The sequence below is a fragment of the Ascaphus truei genome, chromosome 7, assembly GCF_040206685.1.
Source record: "Ascaphus truei isolate aAscTru1 chromosome 7, aAscTru1.hap1, whole genome shotgun sequence".
Taxonomy (NCBI): Eukaryota; Metazoa; Chordata; class Amphibia; order Anura; family Ascaphidae; genus Ascaphus; species Ascaphus truei.
Genome location: NC_134489.1, coordinates 44,288,461 through 44,299,351, shown reverse-complemented (window position 1 = coordinate 44,299,351; position 10,891 = coordinate 44,288,461). Strand labels below are relative to the sequence as shown.

At 52.9% G+C, this 10,891-nt stretch overlaps 1 long non-coding RNA gene across 1 annotated transcript in view; it reads left to right on the top strand.

Annotated features, from left to right (window-relative positions):
- LOC142499161 (uncharacterized) overlaps window positions 1-10,891 on the top strand; it is a 79,782-nt gene that overhangs the window by 53,486 nt on the left and 15,405 nt on the right. The window lies entirely within an intron of this gene.

The following is a 10,891-nucleotide window of genomic DNA, read 5'->3' as shown; positions in this document are numbered from 1 at the left end:
TGGTGCGAGTGGAACACACTTTGTGAGAATGAAGTGACCTGAATCTGCTCTTCTGTATAGAGCTCACACCAACCACTGGAGCAATGCTGCACTCTGCTGGCCACAAATCAAACTACACAGGTGTATGATCTCTGGTCATAGTTAAGGCAATTTCTCCTCCAGCCATTAGGTGGCGCTGCGCTGAAAAATGGCTGTGTCCCTGCGGCGTGGCCGCGGTAAAACACCAGCGGAGTCAAATGTCCCAGACTAGCATCAGATCGCTATTTTCCTACTGCAGAGTCTGATCAGAGAAGATCAGAGAAAAGGTCCCCAAATGCTGCACTCAACCTATTAAAGTCTTAAACCTGGTATTGGTGTCTTATTCAGAAGGTAAATATCTACCATGGGCCAATAAGAGAGACTGGTCATGAGAACTACCTCTAAGGGGGGGGGGGGGGGGGTAATAAAAAAAAGAATCAAATTTGATTAACATATATACTTGACTCATAATGTGTACATTATTCAGTGTGTGAATATTAAAACCCCGGTGGTGAGGACCGGACAAACTCATACAGAAAAAGGATAAAGCAGCTAGCTGGGTGCGCTGTTGTACCACACAGGCAGTATGTATATGGTAACCTCACTCTTAGAGTGCTGGTTCAATGTTACCTGTTAGAAAAGTATATGTATACTCTGACTTAGCAGCAGTATATTGATTCAATTGTAGATATCGCTATAGAGTGAATAGCAAACAGTCACAAAACGAAGCCTTGGTATTGGCTTAAAATATCTCACAGATACTATAAGGGAGACGTCTCCAGAAATGTAGCAGCGATATAAATAGCAACAGAATGAGCAGCAGATGTCCCAGGCGCGCGCCCCTCACTGAGCGGGAACACGGTCTGGTCTCTTTAGCTGAAATGCAGCCACATACTTCCCCGTAATGCATCAATCTATCTGTGAGAAAGTGACTGTCATTGGCCAGTTAATATAAAAAAAAACGCTGCCCGGTGTGAGGGGGAGGCACGGGAGCAGCATGGTGAGAAAGAGGCCTGCGGCAACTGGTGAGCATCGGAGCGCCTCCGCCGCCACCATGCCAGCACCCCCCACTGCCGCCACCATGCCAGCACCCCCCCACTGCCGCCACCATGCCAGCAATCCCGAGCCGCCATCATCATCCCCAACCCCGCCCGCATCGGAGCACCCCCCGCATGCAATACCAAATACATTCACTCCAATGCAATACCAAATACATTCACTCCAATGCAATACCAAATACATTCACTCCAATGCAATACCAAATACATTCACTCCAATGCAATACCAAATACATTCACTCCAATGCAATACCAAATACATTCACTCCAATGCAATACCAAATACATTCACTCCAATGCAATACCAATGTCCAGTTCATTTCAATGCAAGTATCAAAGTATCACTTCAATGCAATACTAGAGAGAGACATGGGGGGGGGAGAGAGAGAGACATGGGGGGGGGAGAGAGAGAGACATGGGGGGGGGGGGAGAGAGACATGGGGGGGGGGGGGGGGAGAGAGACATGGGGGGGGGGGGGGGAGAGAGACATGGGGGGGGGGGGGGGGGAAGAAAGACATGGGGGGGGGGAGAGAGACATGGGGGGGGGGGAAGAAAGACATGGGGGGGGGGGGAGAGAGACATGGGGGGGGGCACACATGGGGGGAGAGAGAGAGACACACATGGGGGGGGAGAGAGAGAGACACACATGGGGAGAGAGACACACATGGGGAGAGAGACACACGGAGAGAGAGAGACACACACACGGGGAGAGAGAGACACACACGGGGAGAGAGACACGCACGGGGAGAGAGACACACACGGGGAGAGAGACACACACGGGGAGAGAGAAACGGGGAGAGAGAGAGTCACGGGGAGAGAGAGAATACAATTCAATACATTGAATACAGACCGGGGGGGGGGGGCAGAGAGACCAAGGAGGGGGGAGCAGATAGACCAGGGAGGGGGTGAGCAGAGAGACCAGGGGGGAGGGGAGCAGAGAGACCAGGGGGGAGGGGAGCAGAGAGACCAGGGGGGAGGGGAGCGCAGAGACCAGGGGGGGGGGGAGCAGAGAGACCAGGGGGGGGGAGCAGAGAGACCAGGGGGGGGGGAGCAGAGAGACCAGGGGGGGGGGAGCAGAGAGACCAGGGGGGGGAGCAGAGACCAGGGGGGGGGAGCAGAGACCAGGGGGGGGGGAGCAGAGACCAGGGGGGGGGAGCAGAGACCAGGGGGGGGGAGCAGCAGAGACCAGGGGGGGGGAGCAGAGACCAGGGGGGGGGGGAGCAGAGACCAGGGGGGGGGGAGCAGAGACCAGGGGGGGGGGGAGCAGAGACCAGGGGGGGGGGGAGCAGAGACCAGGGGGGGGGGGAGCAGAGACCAGGGGGGGGGGAGCAGAGACCAGGGGGGGGGGGGAGCAGAGACCAGGGGGGGGGGGGAGCAGAGACCAGGGGAGGGGGAGCAGAGACCAGGGGGGGGGGGGGAGCAGAGACCAGGGGGGGGGGAGCAGAGACCAGGGGGGGGGAGCAGAGACCAGGGGGGGGGGGAGCAGAGACCAGGGGGGGGGGAGCAGAGACCAGGGGGGGGGGAGCAGAGACCAGGGGAGGGGGAGCAGAGACCAGGGGGGGGAGCAGCAGGCAAGTTCTTTCCTTCGTCAACCTCTTGCTGGAGTGATGCCAAGGTCCACTCCACAGCTTGTGAAACTGGGCATACTCTGACCCCTACCCCCTGCCCCCTAACTGAGTCAGCGCCATGAAGGTGTTACAGGCAGAGCGGTGGCTGAGTGCTTCTCCGCATGGGGTCTAAGCAGCAGCAGGACACAGAGGGGAGAAGGGGGGAAGGCAGCCGGTGCTAAGAAATGAGAACATTTTAGGCACCGGTTCTCATGAACCGGTGCAAACCGACTGAATCCCACCACTGGATGCAGGTGTAGTTTGGAAGGACATTGCATAATGATGCTCCGATGCCGATCACAGCTGACAGCAGCTCTCCAATTGCGCACGCACAGGGCTTGGCAGACTGAAGGTATCGCCGCGAGACGGCTCAGATGACGTCATCCGCCGCGTGATCCGTGTTTTTATCACTCCGGGATGAAGCCCCCCGCTGGGCAAAACGCGTAGTGTATCTACTGGTAACCTTCATGTTACTATTTGTTGCAAGATGAACTTTCTCTGGTGCACCCCTGTGAACCTTATTTCCGATCTTGACACATGGACATTTGGAGGAAATCCCTTCTATCAGGATTCCTGTGGACTTATCCCCATTAGGAGCTGAGTGTTTCCCTGTTTGTCATTAGGGGTTTCATTCACATGGGACTGGTTTTTCCACACTCATCAGAGCACTTGTTGCTATTAGCATTTTTTGTTTGGTTACCATTAGTTTATGTATGTTTTAATGTTAGTGTGTTTCACTGTTTCTTATTAAAATCTTTGCTGTATTTTCCTTGCTGACTCTGGTTCCGGGTTTTTGTTTCTTATTTTGATTTAGTTATTTTAGGTTTATTGTGAGTGCTAATTATAGGGATCTTGTCAGTCTTTTTTGTGTGTCTTCATATTTTTTATCCCTAAGCACCCCCAGGTTTTCTCAACCCTTTATTATATTATTTTTGTTTTGGTTGTGATAACCTTAAACATCAGTATTATATTTATTTTTGGGTCCTGGGTTAGCCTTTTCTATTGATATAGTGTTAGCGACTTTACCTTTTTGTGTGTGTTTGAGATTGATTGAGATTGATTGAGATTGATTGATTGATTGATATATATATATATATATCAATCAATCAATCAAACAGATAGAGCACAGCTGGCACTCCAAGCAAAAGAGTCAAATCATCAGGTGCATGTTCCATAAGACAAGTATATGCAACAGATTGGCTTCCCAGCAGGGAAAGCAAAGAAACAGCACTCAGTAGAGCTCAACTCCGTTATAGTGCGATCAGCTATAACGCGGTGTGAGCATGGACCACACACCACACACCACACACCACACACCACACACCACACACCACACACCACACACCACACACCACACACCACACACCACACACCACACACCACACACCACACACCACACACCACACACCACACACCACACACCACACACCACACACCACACATATATATATAAACATTAAATGGTTTTAAACCAATTAAATGGTTGATTTATAATGGTTTTCATATTTGTACTGAAATATTTATAGTATGTCAGTGTGTGTGTGTGTGTGTGTGTTCGTCTGTGTGTATTGCACAACAATGGACATGAACTCATGTTAGAATTGTACTGTTTTTACTATTAGCACGTCTATATTTATAGTATGTAAATATGGGGAAGTGGGTGCATTGTTCCCCTCAGCCGTGAGCAAGGGCGGGATGACCATGCCGAAGCCGGCATTCTGCACCCTGAACTTCGCCCCATACTCATGCGGTTCTGACCCGCTGCTGTACCTTATGTGCCACCTGCAGGGGCTGCGAGGTGAGTGCCGGTACCTCGGGCCTGCTCCCAGCTCACGCTGGTCCGGAGGTCCGGGGGAGCCGGTGACAGGCAGTGGCACTGTGCTCCTGGGCAGCCGGTTTGCACATGCGCGCCCATTGGCTGGCGTCCCCCGGCAGTGATCAGGACCGGGATGAGCATGGCGGAGCACGCACTCGGAAACCTGACATTGGCCCCATACTCGTGCAGTTCTCGAATGGTGCTGCACCGCACCTTCCGGCTGCAGGAGAAGCGAGGTTAGTGTGTGCGGAGGCCGAGGGCTCATACTTCTGCCGTGGTGGCACCTCACACCCCAGAGCGGAGCTGGCATCGGGGGGGGGGGGGGGGGGGTCGGAGCGGAGCTGGTATTGGGAGGGGGGTGTCGGAGCGGAGCTGATATTGGGAGGGGGTGTCGGAGCGGAGCTGGTATTGGGAGGGGGTGTCGGAGCGGAGCTGGTATTGGGAGGGGGGTGTCGGAGCGGAGCTGATATTGGGAGGGGGTGTCGGAGCGGAGCTGGTATTGGGAGGGGGTGTCGGAGCGGAGCTGGTATTGGGAGGGGGGGTGTCTGAACGGAGCTGGTATTGGGAGGGGGTGTCGGAGCGGAGCTGGTATTGGGAGGGGGTGTCGGAGCGGAGCTGGTATTGGGAGGGGGGGTGTCGGAGCAGAGCTGGTATTGGGAGGGGGGGTGTCGGAGCGGAGCTGGTATTGGGAGGGGGGGGGTGTCTGAGCGGAGCTGGCTAGGTTGCTCGGAGCGGGTCTGGCGAGGGGGGGGTCGGAGCAGAGCTGGCTGGGGGGGTTGATCGGAGCGTGGCTGGTGGGGGGGGGAGTGGGGAATCGGTGTGGACTACTCGGGGAAGTGAGGCTGCTAGGGGAAGTTACGGTGGCTGCTGGGGGACGTGTAGGGCTGCCGGCCACCTCTTCCCTCACTCCTCCTGATCGGGCGCGCGCCGGCCATTATATTTTTTTTAATTAGCGCGACCCCGGTTCTAGCGCGGTCGGATCGGGTGGCCCCCGAGGACCGCGCTATAACGGGGTTGAGCTGTATGTAGCAAAAAGATTGTATTCAAACAACATGACAGCACACGTGTAACCCAACGTTTCGGTCCACGAAGGACCTTCTACAGGGAAGTGCTGCCGAAACGTTGGGTTACACGTGTGCCGTCATGTTGTTTGAATACAATCTTTTTGCTACATACTACTGAGTGCTATTTCTTTGCTTTCCCTGCTGGGAAGGCAATCTGTTGCATATATATATATATACACATCCCTGAGGAAGGTCACATCTTGCTGACCAATACGTTGGATGCAGTGCCGTGTATTTCTTATGTGAATACAGTTGTCCTGGAACTAGATTCCATATTCCTCTGTCTTTCCTTTAGTTATGGGATCCATTTCTCCCTTGTTTAACTGCCTGTCAGTTTCCCCTGTCCCAGCAGCTACGCTACATGTAAAATGCAACATTATTGCTACATGTCGTAGTTCCCTCAGACATTCTGTGAGTTGCCATAGCAGCCCCAGCCTTTCTCATCAGAATGGGCTAGTCTGCCCCCCCTTCTGTTTGCTCTTAGATAGTCTGTCCCAAGGCTATTCCTTTACCCACACTGCTCCTCACTTCCTTTCACCCTGGACTCTGAGTGAGTAACTGTCTGCATCCACCCCTAGTAAGGCCTTTCTCTCTTACCATAGTCTAACCTCATAGAAGCATCCCACATAGAGAAGCACTCTCTGCCTACACTACACCTACAAGTTCCTGTGTTTTCTACTCCTGCAATAAAGTTAAGAAAGACATTAAGGACTTGTCATGCTTTGGAAGAGGGAAAAGGGAGACCAAAAAGCGCACCAGCACAAACGGAGCAGGAAGAAACCAGAACAAAAAAATGATTAAAAGGGCACTTTAATGTGGCAAAAGACCCATCCAATGCATTTCGAACGTTGCAGCGTTCTTTTTCAACTGAAAAAGAACGCTGCGACGTTCGAAATGCATTGGATGGGTCTTTTGCCACATTAAAGTGCCCTTTTAATCATTTTTTTGTTCTGGTTTCTTCCTGCTCCGTTTGTGCTGGTGCGCTTTTTGGTCTCCCTTTTCCCTGTATTGCATTGAGTAGCTGCACAGCCTGCCTGCCTGCCCTACCAGGATGTGAGTATTTGCATATTTTTCAGGGGAACCTGCCGATGAGACAGATGGTGAGTGGGTTGCACCACACACAACCTGTCTTCAGGAGGATAGTACCCATTATATGACACAATAGGTACTATATCAATTGTTAGTACCCTGGTACAGTGGTCTGGCTTATTATTATTTTGAGATATACCTGCATTTGAGCGCTTCAACTATTTTCCATATGCTTTGGAAGAGGGAAGACATGAGTTAAAGCTAACTGAAGCTATTCATACCTCAACACGTGACCCTAGCTTTAGGATAGTAAGAGAGAGACCGTGTATTAGAGGTCTACGCAGAAGCTATCACTCACAGCCTTCATGCTACAAAGTGCAGCTCTACACAGCTATACAGCAAACTGCTACAGCTTTCTGCAAAACAAGCAGCAGTCTAAACAGCACAGTAAAACAAAGACCTGTGTTAGGGAATCACACAGGAGCTACTGCTCAAAGACTTATACTACACAGAATAGTCTCTGCACCCCAGGACAAGCAGCAGCTTTACACTGCCAGACAGGGCAGCTAGCTTTATACAGCAAACTACACACAGCCTGCAACCTTACAGATAAGCAAGCAGATTCACACTGGGCACAGCCAGCTTCAACCCTGCACCTAAGGCAGCAGCTTTGCAGACAGACAGTGCACTTTACACACAGAGCCTTGATCGCCTTCTCTGTCTTTTTGAGTCCACCCCCTGCACAGCCCCATAGTGAGGATCCACCATCTCACCTACCCCTGCGCACGTCCCCACGGCCAGCGCCATCAAGGGCCACGCCACCGGACACCCGCCAGGACACAGGTCAGAGCCACCGGACACCTGTGAGTACAGCTACCCCTATGTTGCACGCTGCAGGACACCGCTCGGCATCATCTGAGACAGACGCCCATCGCTGACAAGGTAAAAGACCGCACGCCACACGCACTGGCAAAAGGCCTACACACACCTACAGCATGGCAGAACTCAGAGCCTCACCAGACATCACGCAGGAGAGCGATCACTCAGACACAGAGACCGCTGCGCAACTGCAACAGGCGCAGACAGACGCAAGGCCTAAATGGACAGTCACACTGACACAAAAGGCCCACGAAAAAGATGAGACTGACATTGAAGCGCACCGTGCTAAATTAGAGTTGGCCTGGGAAACAACCGCACTTGGAGTACGCAATGTCGCCGGCGCTGGCAATTATGTGCAACAGCTCGAGCAGGGGATAACTCAATTGAAGGTAGACCGCTCCGGCTACCAAGCGCTGTCACAGGCATACTTCACCTATCTAACAAGAACTAACACGGAAGGTAGCATACGAGAGCGCGACCTACAAAAGGCGATTGACCTAGAACGTGATGGCATCGTGCAAACCGCCATCATGGAAGCTGAGAATAAGAGAAAGGACCTTTTGCAGGAGACCGCATCGCAGCGCTCAAGCACGTCCAGGCACTCATCAAGGTCAGCAAGATCAGCGCAATCTAACGCGTCCAGCGCAAGCACAAACGTTACCAAGGCGCGAGCCACCGCAGAGGCCGCACGTGCCAGGGCCGAATATAGTCGCAGAGAGGCAGCCATAAGAGCAGGAAGAGCGCGCATAGAAGAGGAGGAACAGACAGCCGCTGCTAATGCCGCCGCCGCTGCCGCCACTGCTGCCGCCGACGCTACTGCCGCAGCCACTGCGCGTAGGAAAGCCGAATTTGATGCGGAACTAGAGGCACTTAATCAAGAGAAGGAAGCCGCTGCCGCCATAGCCCAAGCCGAAGTCCTAGAAGCAGCCGCGCAACAGGATGGCGGGGAGCAACCGTACAGACGGATTGCCTCAGAGGATCCAGTCCAACGCACTGAAGACTACGTAAGGAGCCTCTTCAGCGTAAACACCAGCGCACCATCTCAACACGGAGGGAGTGACACCACAGACACCGAAGATTTGCTAGGTCCACGAGGAGAAGACGCTGCTCCGTCAATGGCACATGCTGCCTGGGATAGCCACAGCCGCAACAGTGATCCACACGCCAGCGCGCACACGGATGCACCACAACAGGCTCGCAATCCAGGTACACCCACACGGGGAAACACAGCCCCTCACACCGACCAGCAGTCATCACGCGTCCACGCCAAGGAAGAGACTACCGCACGGACCCTCCCAGCAACTTCCTCAGAACGGGACAAACACGCCGATGCCTCAGGCCTGACAGACATAGCCAAGTATATGATCCGGCGCAACCTGGTGCAAGCAGGGCTCATCTGCTTCGACGACCGCCCTGAGAACTACCGGACGTGGAAGTTCACGTTCAAATACGCAATCAACAGCTTGGACTTCTCAGCAAGGGAAGAGCTCAACCTGCTATTCAAGTTCCTGGGGAACGAATCCAGAGAGTACGCGAATAGACTGCGGGCAGCAAACGCGCACCAACCCCAAGTAGGTCTTGACCTAGTGTGGGAAAGGCTAGAAGAGTCCTACGGCAGCCCCGAAGCAGTCGAGGATTCGCTCTTCAAAAGAGTCGACAGCTTCCCCAAGATCACAACTAAAGACTACTCGAAGTTACGAGATCTTGGAGACCTGCTGCAAGAACTGGAGTTCGCAAGGAAAGACCTTTCCTTAATAGGTCTCAACGTCCTAGACTCAGCTCGTGGAGTGAGACCCATCCTGGAGAAGCTACCCTTCAATCTCCAAGAAAGGTGGATTTCACAAGGTTCCAAATACAAAAGGGAGAAGCAAGTCGTCTACCCCCCATTCTCAGTTTTCTTGAGCTTCATTCGCGAAGCAGCCAGGACAAGGAAAGACCCCAGCTTCTTCTTAGGTACGCAAACCACACACAGTGCAAGCAGCCTGAGGACAGAGAGACCAGTGGCGAGATACGGTAACACCCAAACACCCATCTCGGTCCGCAGGACGAACGTGCCTCCCACGACCCAAACTACTCCCGATCAGTCGGTCGCCGGAGACAAGAAACCTCAACAAAGAATGCCCTATACACAGAAGGCCGCATCCGCTTAACGAGTGTATCGGATTCAGAATGAAACCCATAGAGGAGCGAAAGAACTTACTCAGGGAATGGGGAGCTTGTTTCAAATGTTGTGCTTCCACAACTCATTTATTCAAAGACTGTAAAGAAGAAATCAAATGTACGGTGTGCGAAAGTGACAAGCACGTGACATCGTTACACCCAGAGGCATTGACACCCCACCAACTCAACAACCCATCCTCCGTAGCGGAGCATGGCGGGGAGGAAGGAGAAGGAGAGCCAACATCTGTCACCTCTCAGCGCACTGAGGTTTGCGGAAAAGAAGGTGACAAAATGTCCTGCTCCAAAATATGCCTTGTCGCAGTGCACCCCCAGGGACAACCTGAGAAGGCTATTCGGATGTATGCAATCCTCGACGACCAAAGCAACAGATCATTGGCGAAGACGGAGTTCTTCAACCTATTCAACTTACAGGACAATGCCTCACCCTACACCCTCAGAACCTGTGCAGGGTCAACTGAGTCAACAGGGAGAAGAGCAAGAGGTTACGTCATACGTTCGGTGGATAACAGAGTGAAGATAGCTCTCCCCACACTCATCGAGTGCAGCCACATGGCCACAAACAGGGACGAGATTCCCACACCGGACATGGCACGCCATTACCCGCACCTCAGAGGAATAGCCAACTACATCCTGCCGGTAGAACAAGGCGCCAAGATCTTGCTACTGCTCGGTAGGGACATCATGAGGGTACATAAAGTCCGTAAACAGCTTAACGGACCCCACAACGCGCCATACGCCCAAAGACTTGACCTAGGATGGGTGATAGTGGGCAACGCGTGCACCGACAAAGAGCACGGACGAGACTATGTTGACGCCCGCAGACCGGTAGTAACAGAATGTGGACACACCTCTCTCTAACCATGTCTTGGCTATCTCCAAGTGACCGAAGGGCCAAGTGAAGAGAAAAGACAAGGTCATAGCCCTGAGGTCAACAAAAACATCCTTGCATCGGAGGGATGTGACAATGGCCTAAGATGCTTAGCGGTTCAGATAAACAAAGATGACGAGTCGACTCCACCAAAGGAAGAAAGTAACCTCCCAAAGGTGACCGACAAAGTGGTCATCCAAAATACAATAAACAATCGGACGATCCTCTCGCGAGCAATAGCACGGCTAGGACGTACAGTCGTTCCTCTCCACAGAGTATCCAGCGATAAAGCAGCCAGCTGTCATGGCTGGCATAACCGCAAAAGAATGCGCCCTACAAGTGAAGCCACAGTGTCAAAAGGACTGTTCGTT